This window comes from Hyla sarda, chromosome 5, assembly GCF_029499605.1.
Source record: "Hyla sarda isolate aHylSar1 chromosome 5, aHylSar1.hap1, whole genome shotgun sequence".
NCBI lineage: Eukaryota > Metazoa > Chordata > Amphibia > Anura > Hylidae > Hyla > Hyla sarda.
The window spans coordinates 72,774,057-72,788,771 of record NC_079193.1 but is presented as its reverse complement, the minus strand read 5'-3'; the positions used below and the strand labels follow the sequence as shown (position 1 = coordinate 72,788,771).

The window sequence follows — 14,715 nt, the reverse complement described above, 5'->3', positions numbered from 1 at the left end:
TGGAGTTCACTGTTGGATAAGCAGCCCTGTTTCTACAGGGATACTTCTTTATCTGCCTCTGTATGGATATTACCTATATATGTATACCTATCTTGATGAGGGAGGGTGACATGGGTCTCGAGGGTTATGAGTGTAATGTCCTGCTCTTATCTAAAATTTTTCTGCCCTTACATCTCTTCTGGAACTATGTTATATCATGATTGCTTCACACTAGATGTATTTGCTGTATTGTGTATTCCACACAGAGACTTAATGTTTTATTTACATTTTTGTATTACAGTTTTTTTTGAAAAATTCCAATAAAAATATATTTAAAAAAAATAATAGTTTCATCACTGATTTGATTTGTTTCTTTTTCGCCTTTGAAGAGCAACAGCTTTTTTTATTTGTCTGTCAACATAGCAGTCTGGGACTAGTACTTTTTAATGGCAGTATATAAATGGGGAAAAAAAGTTTTTTTTTCTGAGTTTACTGTGCCACAAAAATCACTTGTTTACTTATTCTGGGATCCTGTACAATTACACCCAAAGGTTTTATAATTTTACTATTTAAAAATAAAAAAAAATTGGTTTACATTGTTATATTCTGACTTCTATAACTTCTTTTATTGTCTGTGGTGTAAGGGCTTGTTTGTTGTGTTTTTTTTTTTTTTTTTCCTTTTTGTTTTGTTTTGTTTGCAGGGTGAGTTGTAGTTTTTACTTTACTATTTTGCGGTACATATGACTTTATCTTATCACTTTTGTTAATCTATGTGTTTAACAAAAGTAATCTGTGTTAGGGCCGGTGTACCCCTTTTAATATGTGGATTTCATGTAGGAAAACTGGCTGATTATCTGTGGATTCTTGTGGATGAAATCTGCAGCAAGGAACATGTTAACATCCACAATACCACATAAAACTTATGTTAGCAGCTCATCTTAACTCTTTCCTCTCCTCACTTTTGTATCCAAGCTTTGCAGTATTGTGTGATATGAAACAAACACTCTCTCCCACTTTCTTTGATGTTCCTTTTTTATTTTTTTTGTAATAAATTAAAGGCTCTCGCAACTGCGGTCGCCTACCACTTACCACGGTACCTGACCGTCATCTTTTCCTTAACTCCCAGTTCCTCCGAAGCAATCCAGTCTGAGAAAGGTTTTAATTGAACGAAACATCACTTTGATTATTAGATTGCTAAAATAAAAACTACTTCTTTTTTCACCGCAAGTGGTGTGCTACGTTTTTTTTTTTTTTTTGCATAACATTAAAGGACAACTGCAGCGAAATTACACTTATCCCCTATCCACAGGATAGGGAATACGTGTTTGATCGCGGGGGGTCCGACCGCTGGGACCCCCCCTCGATCTCCCTAACGGGGCGCCGGCATTAGCGCCCATGATGACGTAGGGTCTCCTCCCCATCCCCATACAGTTCTATTAGGGATGCGGGGAGGCACGAATGCTGCCTCCCTGCCTCTCCCATAGAGATGTATGGAGGAGGTGTGCCGGCCGCAAGGTTATGCTGCGGCTGGCACGCCCCCTGCACGGGAGAGCTGCGGCCCCAGCGTTCGGACCCCCCGCGATCAAGCACTTATCCCCTATCTTGAGGATAGGGGATAAGTGTTTGTACTGCTGCAGATGTCCTTTAAATATACAGACTCTACTTTACGTTGTAGCAGAATGTCAGGGGTGGACTCACTTATGTGAGATACTGTATATAGATATATGTTATGCTGCACTTTGTATTCAGCGGACTGCACGTAGTGTTGGGTCGTGCTATAGTTTCTAGGCATCTCTGCCCAAAAAAGCAACTGTGCGCCACAGGAGAGGAGTCCTGATGGTACGCTTCACAGTACATAAAGGTTCCCTTTAACCCCTTAAGGACCGGGGGTTTTTCCGTTTTTGCATTTTCGTTTTTTGCTCCTTGCCTTTAAAAAATCATAACTCTTTCAATTTTGCACCTAAAAATCCATATGATGGCTTATTTTTTGCGCCACCAATTCTACTTTGTAATGACATCAGTCATTTTGCCCAAAAATCTACGGTGAAACGGAAAAAAAAATCATTGTGCGACAAAATTGAAAAAAACCCGCCGTTTTGTAACTTTTGGGGGCTTCCGTTTCTACGTAGTACATTTTTCGGTAAAAATGACACCTTATCTTTATTCTGATACCCTACTTATATAGGTTTGATTTTGTCGTACTTCTGGAAAAAATCATAACTACATGCAGGAAAATTTATACGTTTAAAATTGTCATCTTCTGACCCCTATAACTTTTTTATTTTTCCGTGTATGGGGCGGTATGAGGGCACATTTTTTGCGCCGTGACCTGAAGTTTTTAACGGTACCATTTCTGCATTGATAGGACTTATTGATCTTTTTATTCATTTTTAAATTATATAAAAAGTGACCAAAAATGCACTTTGGAATTTTGGACTTTGGAATTTTTTTGCGCGCACGCCATTGACCGAGCGGTTTAATTAATGATATATTTTTATAATTTGGACATTTCCGCACGCGGTGATACCATATATGTTTATTTACACTGTTTTTTTTTTTTATTGGAAAAGGGGGGGTGATTCAAACTTTTAATAGGGGAGGAGTTAAATGATCTTTATTCACTTTTTTTTTGCAGTGTTATAGCTCCCATAGGGACCTATAACACTGCACACACTGATCTTCATCATTGATCACTGGCTTCTCATAGGAAACCAGTGATCAACGATTCTGCCGCATGACTGCTCATGCCTGGATCTCAGGCACTGAGCAGTCATTCGGCGATCGGACAGCGAGGAGGCAGGTAGGGGCCCTCCCACTGTCCTGTCAGCTGTTCGGGATGCCGCGATTAGCCGCGGCTATCCCGAACAGCCCGACTGAGCTAGCCGGCCACATTCGGTTTCGCTTTTAGCCGCACGGCTCTGAGCGCGCGGCTAACGGGTTAATAGCGCGCGGCGCCGCGATCGGCGCTGCGCGCTATTAGAGGCGGGTCCCGGCTTCACTATGACGCCGGGCCCGCCGTGATATGACGCGGGGTTACTGTGTAACCCCGCGTTATATCGGGAGAGCAGGACCAAGGACGTACCGGTAAGTCCTTGGTCCTTAAGGGGTTAAAGGGGTACTCCCGGGGAAATTTATTTATTTATTTATTTTTTAAATCAACTGGTGCCAGAAAGTTAAACAGATTTGTAAATTTCTTCTATTAAAAAATCTTAATCCTTCCAGTACTTTTTAGCTGCTGAATACTACAGAGGAAATTCTTTTCTTTTTGGAACACAGAGCTCTCTGCTGACATCATGACCACAGTGCTCTCTGCTGACATCTCTGTCCATTTTAAGAAGTGCCCAGAGTAGGAGAAAATCCTTATAGAAAACATATGCTGCTCTGGACAGTTCCTAAAATGGACAGATATGTCAGCAGAGAGCACTGTGCTCGTGATTCAGCAGAGAGCTCTGTGTTCAAAAAAGAAAAGAATTTCCTCTGTAGTATTCAGCAGCTAAAAAGTACAGGAAGGATTAAGATTTTTTAATAGAAGTAATTTAAAAATCTGTTTAACTTTCTGGCACCAGTTGATTTAAAAAAAAAAAAGTTTTCCACCTGAGTACCCCTTTAACTTCACATATATCCTTATCAATCCTGGTCTATCAAGCCCACAAAAATGAATACAGTGACCCCCCGACCTACGATGGCCCCGACATACGATCATTTCAACATAGAAAGGTCTCTCAGAGGCCATCGCATGTTGAAGGCAGCATCAACATACGATGCTTTTATATGTCGGGGCCATCGCATAAACGGCTATCCAGCAGCGCAGACTGCTTCAGCTGCCACCGGATAGCCGTTTACTGTGCCCCGTGTGGTCCGCTGACGATCACTTACCTGTCCTCGGGGCTCCGGCGCGTCCTCTTCGGGATCCCCTGCATCCTCGGCACTCTCCATCGACGTCATCATGTTGCTGCGCACGCCGTCCCGTCATCCAATAGGAGCAGCGTGCGTAGCGACGTGATGGTGGCGACGGAGAACGAGGATGCCGGCGAAGCAGAGGCCTTGCCGGAGCGTCGGGGACACCACGGGGACGCGGCGACAGCGATGGAGGGCGACATCCAGGGCAGTGGTGACGAGCGGTGACGGGTCCAGAGCAACGGGGACAGGTGAGTATTTCATCCTATACCAGTGGTCTTCAACCTGCGGACCTCCAGATGTTGCAAAACTTTAACACCCAGCATGCCCGGACAGCCGTTGGCTGTCCGGGCATGTTGGGTGTTGTAGTTTTGCAACATCTGGAGGTCCGCAGGTTGTAGACCACTGTCCTATACGTTACATTGCACGGATCCCTCAACATATGATGGTCTATTTGGAATGGATTACCATTGTATGTTGAGGGACCACTGTATTGCATCGGTTTCTATAGAATATGTGTTCATTCTGCTATAATCTGCACATACATCCCCTTCATTCCAGTTCTATCAAACACAGGGAAATTATTATCCATCTATTTCTATGGAATATGTGATTGTTCTGCTATAAACTGCATCTAGATCATGTTTATTCTAATTCTATATTGTCCATAGAAATGATTAGGAATCTCAGTGGAATATGAGTCCATTCCCATATAAACACATTTATCATCTTCATTTCAGGACTATGAAGCAGCACATAATGATTCCACATGTGATTCTATGTAACATATGTTTATTCCACTATAAACTATGTATATATTCTGCTCATTCCAAGTCTATGAAGCTCTGGGGAATGTTTTATGGACCTGACTGTTAGGGAATGCAGCTCCCTCCTATAAGGTTCCTCCTCTTATACACAGGGCCGTATGCTGACGGTGTAATAGCCAGTGCAGCCCTCACCCCTGTAGTGACACCTCACAGCATCATTTCCCACACATTACACTAAACTTATATCACGAACTTCCTGCAACTGAGCGCAGTCCATGTTTTCAGAAGGGGGGGGGGGGGAGATAAAAGTCACCAAACCCCGAATCAGACCTAACAGCTCGTACGGGGTCCTCTGCATAAGACGAGAATTAGAAGACACAGTGGAATGAATCTGATCTGTCTAGATTTTGTTTCAGTTAATTTTAAGGTTTCAACAAATGTCGTCGCCCCCCCCCCCCCCTGGTGCTCACAGTGGGCGAGTCCCGGTGAGGACAGTTTCATTTTTGAGACGGAGCGCTGGTAGGTGGGAAGTCAGTTCTGGAGAGGAGAGTGTAACCGGGGAGACTACGGAGAGGTGAGTGTGAGTGCAACCGGGGAGACTACGGAGAGGAGAGTGTGAGTGTAACCGGGGAGACTACGGAGAGGTGAGTGTGAGTGTAACCGGGGAGACTACGGAGAGGTGAGTGTGAGTGTAACCGGGGAGACTACGGAGAGGTGAGTGTGAGTGCAACCGGGGAGACTACGGAGAGGAGAGTGTGAGTGTAACCGGGGAGACTACGGAGAGGTGAGTGTGAGTGTAACCGGGGAGACTACGGAGAGGTGAGTGTGAGTGCAACCGGGGAGACTACGGAGAGGTGAGTGTGAGTGTAACCGGGGAGACTACGGAGAGGTGAGTGTGAGTGTAACCGGGGAGACTACGGAGAGGAGAGTGTGAGTGTAACCGGGGAGACTACGGAGAGGTGAGTGTGAGTGTAACCGGGGAGACTACGGAGAGGTGAGTGTGAGTGCAACCGGGGAGACTACGGAGAGGTGAGTGTGAGTGCAACCGGGGAGACTACGGAGAGGTGAGTGTGAGTGCAACCGGGGAGACTACGGAGAGGTGAGTGTGAGTGTAACCGGGGAGACTACGGAGAGGTGAGTGTGAGTGTAACCGGGGAGACTACGGAGAGGTGAGTGTGAGTGCAACCGGGGAGACTACGGAGAGGTGAGTGTGAGTGCAACCGGGGAGACTACGGAGAGGTGAGTGTGAGTGCAACCGGGGAGACTACGGAGAGGTGAGTGTGAGTGCAACCGGGGAGACTACGGAGAGGTGAGTGTGAGTGCAACCGGGGAGACTACGGAGAAGTGAGTGCTGCCGGGGAGACTACGGAAAGGTATGGAGAGTGAGTGTGAGTGCAGCCGGGGAGACTACGGAGAGGTGAGTGTGAGTGCAGCCGGGGAGACTACGGAGAAGTGAGTGCTGCCGGGGAGACTATGGAGAAGTGAGTGCTGCCGGGGAGACTATGGAGAAGTGAGTGTGAGTGCAGCCGGGGAGACTATGGAGAGGTGAGTGCAGCCGGGGAGACTACGGAGAGGTGAGTGCAGCCGGGGAGACTACGGAGAGGTGAGTGTGAGTGCAGCTGGTGAGACTACGGAGAGGTGAGTGTAGCCGGGGAGACTACGGAGAGGTGAGTGTGAGTGCAGCCGGGGAGACTACGGAAAGGTATGGAGAGTGAGTGTGAGTGCAGCCGGGGAGACTACGGAGAGGTGAGTGTGAGTGCAGCCGGGGAGACTACGGAGAAGTGAGTGCTGCCGGGGAGACTATGGAGAAGTGAGTGTGAGTGCAGCCGGGGAGACTATGGAGAGGTGAGTGCAGCCGGGGAGACTATGGAGAGGTGAGTGCAGCCGGGGAGACTATGGAGAGGTGAGTGCAGCCGGGGAGACTATGGAGAGGTGAGTGCAGCCGGGGAGACTATGGAGAGGTGAGTGCAGCCGGGGAGACTATGGAGAGGTGAGTGCAGCCGGGGAGACTATGGAGAGGTGAGTGCAGCCGGGGAGACTATGGAGAGGTGAGTGCAGCCGGGGAGACTATGGAGAGGTGAGTGCAGCCGGGGAGACTATGGAGAGGTGAGTGCAGCCGGGGAGACTATGGAGAGGTGAGTGCAGCCGGGGAGACTATGGAGAGGTGAGTGCAGCCGGGGAGACTATGGAGAGGTGAGTGCAGCCGGGGAGACTATGGAGAGGTGAGTGCAGCCGGGGAGACTATGGAGAGGTGAGTGCAGCCGGGGAGACTATGGAGAGGTGAGTGCAGCCGGGGAGACTACGGAGAGGTGAGTGCAGCCGGGGAGACTACGGAGAGGTGAGTGCAGCCGGGGAGACTACGGAGAGGTGAGTGTGAGTGCAGGCGGAGAAGCTACGGACAGGAGAGGTGAGTGCAGGCGGGGAGACTACGGAGAGGTGAGTGCAGGCGGGGAGACTACGGAGAGGTGAGTGCAGCCGGGGAGACTACGGAGAGGTGAGTGCAGCCGGGGAGACTACGGAGAGGTGAGTGCAGCCGGGGAGACTACGGAGAGGTGAGTGCAGCCGGGGAGACTACAGAGAGGTGAGTGCAGCCGGGGAGACTACGGAGAGGTGAGTGTGAGTGCAGGCGGAGAAGCTACGGACAGGACAGGACAGGAGAGGTGAGTGCAGGCGGAGAAGCTACGGACACGAGAGGTGAGTGCAGCCGGGGAGACTACGGACACGAGAGGTGAGTGCAGCCGGGGAGACTACGGAGAGGTTATCTGAGTGTGAGTGCAGCAGGGGAGATTACAGACAGGAGAGGTGAGTGCAGCAGGGGAGACAGAACAGTTGAGTGTGAGTGCAGCCAGAGAAACTACGGACAGGAAAGGTGAGTGTAGGTGCAGCAGATGAGTACTGAGTGAGTGACTACTAAGCTCTAGTGAGTGGGCACATGCTTGGTATTTGGATATGGAGAAGCAATGCCTGGTAGGGCGCATAGACTTGGGCACGGGGTTCTTGTATGTGATAAATGGGTGGATGCTGCAGAGCTGTGCGCCCAATATGTGGCAAAGTGATTTATTGGTGTTTTGTATGAGGGTGTCCCTGAGGAATGATGGGAGTAAAGGGGTGCACAAATGAAGGAGGTCACCCTACTAAATGGGCCCTAACTCTATTATTATAAAGAATGACATAATATCACGACATCATCCTATGACACTTGGTGTTTCCAGCTGATGCTGAGTTGGTGCCATCTTCACCATTTTCTTATAAAAACCTCACTCACTGCACGTTTCTCTGGTTGTCTTATTGGGTCGTTTTCCATCAGAGACCAGTGAGTTCTTCTAAACCAGTGTTTTCCAGAGTTTGTCTCCAGCTATTGCAAACTACAACTCCGAGCATGCTGAGAGTAGTTTTACAACAGCTGGAGACATATTGTTTGGAAAACACTGATCTAAACAACATGATTTAAGAGGTCTGATGACAATAGGGATCTGCCCTCCTCCACAGATCAGCAACACCCAGGACTTTGGGCTTGGAGAGGGAGATCGTCACTATTGGGTTATATTCACTAACACAGGGGCTTAGCTGATGTACACCATGTTAGGAATATATCTAGGGCTGCAACTAATGATTAATTCTAAAAGAGATTAGTTAGCTGATTATTCGGATAAAAAAACTAAAACAGGATTAGGGGACCAGGGAAGGGTTAAGGGAAGGAAGTGGGGACCACATTGTGAAGAGTTAACAGGGAAAATAGAGATGACAGCACGTGAAGGGTTAACCTATGAGCCTTGCTGCACAGGAGAAGCTGCAGTTCACAGACCTCAGTAATGGCCATTCTCCCTGCACCAGAAAGATCAGTCACTGCATGGAGGATGGAGAACGAGCTTCTGGCCGCACTGGAGGGCTCCCACGATGTCGGGACCAGAGGCTTCTTGTCACCAGGGGCGCCGAGGACAAGAAGATGGTGCCTGCTTTTGGGCTGCACTCCAAGCCACATTCTCAGTGCTGGAGATAGGGCTCAGATGGTGCAGGTTGGAAGCAGCTTCAAAAAGGCACCGAGGGTAAGCGTAAACCAGAGGGGGACGTGTAGGGGCAGACTGAGGGGCTAAAAGGGAGGGAATTAGTGAAACCTGTGTAGAGGAAGAGAGGTGCAGCTGCCCATAGCAACCAATCGGATCACTTCTTTTCTACAGGCTCATTTTTTACAGGCCTTTTTAAAAATGAAAAACAAACAAACAAAAAATAAATGGTTGCTATGGGCAACTGCACTACTCTTACTCTACACAGGTTTTGATAAAGCTCCCACTATGTGTTTAGGCCACACCCCCTAACAACAGACTAATCGATTATGGAAATCGTCAACACTATTTTTCCTTTTTCTTGATTCTGATGTTCCTCATCTCAGGATGGTGGAGCTGTCACAGGCAGGTGATGTTCCTCCTCTCAGGATGGTGGAGCTGTCACAGGCAGGTGATGTTCCTCATCTCAGTATGGTGGAGCTGTCACAGGCAGGTGATGTTCCTCATCTCAGGATGGTGGAGCTGTCACAGGCAGGTGATGTTCCTCATCTCAGTATGGTGGAGCTGTCACAGGCAGGTGATGTTCCTCATCTCAGGATGGTGGAGCTGTCACAGGCAGGTGATGTTCCTCATCTCAGGATGGTGGAGCTGTCACAGGCAGGTGATGTTCCTCATCTCAGGATGGTGGAGCTGTCACAGGCAGGTGATGTTCCTCATCTCAGGATGGTGGAGCTGTCACAGGCAGGTGATGTTCCTCATCTCAGGATGGTGGAGCTGTCACAGGCAGGTGATGTTCCTCATCTCAGTATGGTGGAGCTGTCACAGGCAGGTGATGTTCCTCATCTCAGGATGGTGGAGCTGTCACAGGCAGGTGATGTTCCTCCTCTCAGGATGGTGGAGCTGTCACAGGCAGGTGATGTTCCTCATCTCAGTATGGTGGAGCTGTCACAGGCAGGTGATGTTCCTCATCTCAGGATGGTGGAGCTGTCACAGGCAGGTGATGTTCCTCATCTCAGTATGGTGGAGCTGTCACAGGCAGGTGATGTTCCTCATCTCAGTATGGTGGAGCTGTCACAGGCAGGTGATGTTCCTCCTCTCAGTATGGTGGAGCTGTCACAGGCAGGTGATGTTCCTCATCTCAGGATGGTGGAGCTGTCACAGGCAGGTGATGTTCCTCCTCTCAGTATGGTGGAGCTGTCACAGGCAGGTGATGTTCCTCATCTCAGTATGGTGGAGCTGTCACAGGCAGGTGATGTTCCTCCTCTCAGGATGGTGGAGCTGTCACAGGCAGGTGATGATCCTCCTCTCAGTATGGTGGAGCTGTCACAGGCAGGTGATGATCCTCCTCTCAGTATGGTGGAGCTGTCACAGGCAGGTGATGTTCCTCATCTCAGTATGGTGGAGCTGTCACAGGCAGGTGATGTTCCTCCTCTCAGGATGGTGGAGCTGTCACAGGCAGGTGATGTTCCTCATCTCAGGATGGTGGAGCTGTCACAGGCAGGTGATGTTCCTCCTCTCAGTATGGTGGAGCTGTCACAGGCAGGTGATGTTGCTCCTCTCAGGATGGTGGAGCTGTCACAGGCAGGTGATGTTCCTCCTCTCAGGATGGTGGAGCTGTCACAGGCAGGTGATGTTCCTCCTCTCAGGATGGTGGAGCTGTCACAGGCAGGTGATGTTCCTCCTCTCAGTATGGTGGAGCTGTCACAGGCAGGTGATGTTGCTCCTCTCAGGATGGTGGAGCTGTCACAGGCAGGTGTTGATCCTCCTCTCAGTATGGTGGAGCTGTCACAGGCAGGTGATGTTCCTCTTCTCAGGATGGTGGAGCTGTCACAGGCAGGTGATGTTCCTCCTCTCAGGATGGTGGAGCTGTCACAGGCAGGTGATGTTCCTCATCTCAGGATGGTGGAGCTGTCACAGGCAGGTGATGTTCCTCATCTCAGGATGGTGGAGCTGTCACAGGCAGGTGATGTTCCTCATCTCAGGATGGTGGAGCTGTCACAGGCAAGTGATGTTCCTCATCTCAGGATGGTGGAGCTGTCACAGGCAGGTGATGTTCCTCCTCTCAGTATGGTGGAGCTGTCACAGGCAGGTGATGATCCTCCTCTCAGTATGGTGGAGCTGTCACAGGCAGGTGATGTTGCTCCTCTCAGGATGGTGGAGCTGTCACAGGCAGGTGATGTTCCTCCTCTCAGGATGGTGGAGCTGTCACAGGCAGGTGATGTTCCTCCTCTCAGGATGGTGGAGCTGTCACAGGCAGGTGATGTTGCTCCTCTCAGGATGGTGGAGCTGTCACAGGCAGGTGTTGATCCTCCTCTCAGGATGGTGGAGCTGTCACAGGCAGGTGATGTTCCTCCTCTCAGGATGGTGGAGCTGTCACAGGCAGGTGATGTTCCTCCTCTCAGGATGGTGGAGCTGTCACAGGCAGGTGATGTTCCTCCTCTCAGGATGGTGGAGCTGTCACAGGCAGGTGATGTTCCTCCTCTCAGGATGGTGGAGCTGTCACAGGCAGGTGATGTTCCTCATCTCAGGATGGTGGAGCTGTCACAGGCAGGTGATGTTCCTCCTCTCAGGATGGTGGAGCTGTCACAGGCAGGTGATGTTCCTCCTCTCAGTATGGTGGAGCTGTCACAGGCAGGTGATGTTCCTCATCTCAGGATGGTGGAGCTGTCACAGGCAGGTGATGTTCCTCATCTCAGGATGGTGGAGCTGTCACAGGCAGGTGATGTTCCTCATCTCAGGATGGTGGAGCTGTCACAGGCAGGTGATGTTCCTCCTCTCAGTATGGTGGAGCTGTCACAGGCAGGTGATGATCCTCCTCTCAGTATGGTGGAGCTGTCACAGGCAGGTGATGTTGCTCCTCTCAGGATGGTGGAGCTGTCACAGGCAGGTGATGTTCCTCCTCTCAGGATGGTGGAGCTGTCACAGGCAGGTGATGTTCCTCCTCTCAGGATGGTGGAGCTGTCACAGGCAGGTGATGTTCCTCCTCTCAGGATGGTGGAGCTGTCACAGGCAGGTGATGTTCCTCCTCTCAGTATGGTGGAGCTGTCACAGGCAGGTGATGTTCCTCCTCTCAGGATGGTGGAGCTGTCACAGGCAGGTGATGATCCTCCTCTCAGTATGGTGGAGCTGTCACAGGCAGGTGATGTTGCTCCTCTCAGGATGGTGGAGCTGTCACAGGCAGGTGATGTTCCTCATCTCAGGATGGTGGAGCTGTCACAGGCAGGTGATGATCCTCCTCTCAGGATGGTGGAGCTGTCACAGGCAGGTGATGTTCCTCCTCTCAGGATGGTGGAGCTGTCACAGGCAGGTGATGTTCCTCCTCTCAGGATGGTGGAGCTGTCACAGGCAGGTGATGTTCCTCCTCTCAGGATGGTGGAGCTGTCACAGGCAGGTGATGTTCCTCCTCTCAGTATGGTGGAGCTGTCACAGGCAGGTGATGTTGCTCCTCTCAGGATGGTGGAGCTGTCACAGGCAGGTGATGTTCCTCATCTCAGGATGGTGGAGCTGTCACAGGCAGGTGATGTTCCTCCTCTCAGGATGGTGGAGCTGTCACAGGCAGGTGATGTTCCTCATCTCAGGATGGTGGAGCTGTCACAGGCAGGTGATGTTCCTCATCTCAGGATGGTGGAGCTGTCACAGGCAGGTGATGTTCCTCCTCTCAGTATGGTGGAGCTGTCACAGGCAGGTGATGTTCCTCATCTCAGGATGGTGGAGCTGTCACAGGCAGGTGATGTTCCTCCTCTCAGTATGGTGGAGCTGTCACAGGCAGGTGATGTTCCTCATCTCAGGATGGTGGAGCTGTCACAGGCAGGTGATGTTCCTCCTCTCAGTATGGTGGAGCTGTCACAGGCAGGTGATGATCCTCCTCTCAGTATGGTGGAGCTGTCACAGGCAGGTGATGTTCCTCCTCTCAGGATGGTGGAGCTGTCACAGGCAGGTGATGTTCCTCCTCTCAGGATGGTGGAGCTGTCACAGGCAGGTGATGTTGCTCCTCTCAGGATGGTGGAGCTGTCACAGGCAGGTGATGTTCCTCATCTCAGGATGGTGGAGCTGTCACAGGCAGGTGATGTTCCTCCTCTCAGTATGGTGGAGCTGTCACAGGCAGGTGATGATCCTCCTCTCAGTATGGTGGAGCTGTCACAGGCAGGTGATGTTCCTCCTCTCAGGATGGTGGAGCTGTCACAGGCAGGTGATGTTCCTCCTCTCAGGATGGTGGAGCTGTCACAGGCAGGTGATGTTGCTCCTCTCAGGATGGTGGAGCTGTCACAGGCAGGTGATGTTCCTCATCTCAGGATGGTGGAGCTGTCACAGGCAGGTGATGTTCCTCCTCTCAGGATGGTGGAGCTGTCACAGGCAGGTGATGTTGCTCCTCTCAGGATGGTGGAGCTGTCACAGGCAGGTGATGTTCCTCCTCTCAGGATGGTGGAGCTGTCACAGGCAGGTGATGTTCCTCATCTCAGTATGGCGGAGCTGTCACAGGCAGGTGATGTTCCTCCTCTCAGGATGGTGGAGCTGTCACAGGCAGGTGATGTTCCTCCTCTCAGGATGGTGGAGCTGTCACAGGCAGGTGATGTTCCTCCTCTCAGGATGGTGGAGCTGTCACAGGCAGGTGATGTTCCTCCTCTCAGGATGGTGGAGCTGTCACAGGCAGGTGATGTTCCTCATCTCAGTATGGCGGAGCTGTCACAGGCAGGTGATGTTCCTCCTCTCAGGATGGTGGAGCTGTCACAGGCAGGTGATGATCCTCCTCTCAGTATGGCGGAGCTGTCACAGGCTGGTGATGTTCCTCCTCTCAGTATGGTGGAGCTGTCACAGGCAGGTGATGTGACTGAGGGTTGTAGTCTGTGTATTCAGCTGCGCATTAGAGGATGTATAAACAGGTTTTATGGGCACATGTGATAACAGATAATGTCTAAGGGCAGGGACTTCTGGATCTGTGGATTTATTATAATGTTTATCTCGATATTGGACCTAAATGATGAGCTCCTATTACGCTGCAGTTTATGTTGAGCTGCTCATAACAAACACTGTATATATATATTTATTATGCCCCTACATGCAGGGAACATGGCTAGACTCATAACTATCAACCTGTTTCACCATGAATCTGGGTACAAGTCTCATATGACAGGCTAGACATGTTGAGGCTTCCTGCCAGTTTAGATTGCAACATATCTTTAAAGGGGCTTTTGAAATATGGTGTATCCGGCCATGGGTGACTTCACAAAAAAGTGTTCAATATCCTCCCTGTCTGCTGTGCTGGTGAATGCATAGGGCCACAGTAACCTTGCTATTTTATGTGTTCACAGCCTCACACTTTGTAAATGTGACAGATGATCACTCCAGGTGCTGCTCCTGATCCCCAGAAAACAGCTGATTTTGCCAATGGGATCCGTGGCCTTCCCAGCATTTTCCTATGCAGTGGAGACCACAGGAGAAATGTAGTATTAGGTAGTTTGACACTTTTAAGATGATGGCCGTTCATGTGATACATGGACAACTGGAGTTTGCCAGAACAATAACTGGATACACAATTCGTCAATCTGGAGGTAGTTTGACCAACCCCCCCCCCCCCATTATTGCTTTCCCATTGTATGTTGGACCCCTCCATAGGTAGTTTGCCCTCTGTATATAGGACCCTCTTGTGGGTAATATCACTTATTGTGCCCATTTCGGGGGAAGAGATGCTCCCAGTCTCTAGCGTCACTAAAGGATATTGTTTATCTTGGACATGCTATGACACTTGTGGCAGTGTTAAACCACATGTATACAGAGCTTTTACCATACCTTTTTGTCTTTGATTTCATATGGAGACATAGTTTGTTGTTTGTTCTTTTAACAGCTTAATTATGTAGAAGGCAAAATAAAAGTCTTCTAGTGCAGAGTTTCTCAAGCGCGGCCCTCAAGACCCCCAACAGGTGATGTTTTCAGGATTTCAGTCTTTCACAGGTGATATAACTGTGGTGATGTCTGATTCACTGACCATAATTATATCACCTGTGAAAGACTAAGGAAATCCACAAAACATGACCTGTTGAGGGGGTCTTGAGGGCTGCGCTTGAGAAACA

The 14,715-nt window shown here is 49.8% G+C and overlaps 1 protein-coding gene across 6 annotated transcripts in view; it reads left to right on the top strand.

The window, feature by feature from the left end:
* Nucleotides 1–4,777: 4,777 nt before the first annotated feature.
* MYD88 (MYD88 innate immune signal transduction adaptor) overlaps nucleotides 4,778–14,715 on the top strand; it is a 31,569-nt gene continuing 21,631 nt past the window's right edge. Inside the window, exon 1 of one of the 6 annotated variants that reach the window (XM_056519667.1) lies at nucleotides 4,778–5,070. The gene's annotated coding sequence lies outside the window, so the exon portion shown is untranslated. Of the gene's footprint in view, nucleotides 5,071–5,133; nucleotides 5,218–5,787; nucleotides 5,813–5,931; nucleotides 5,953–7,381; nucleotides 7,401–7,435; nucleotides 8,690–14,715 lie in introns of those variants that run through there. The other 5 variants (XM_056519664.1, XM_056519666.1, XM_056519669.1 and 2 more) reach the window with 5 other exon arrangements.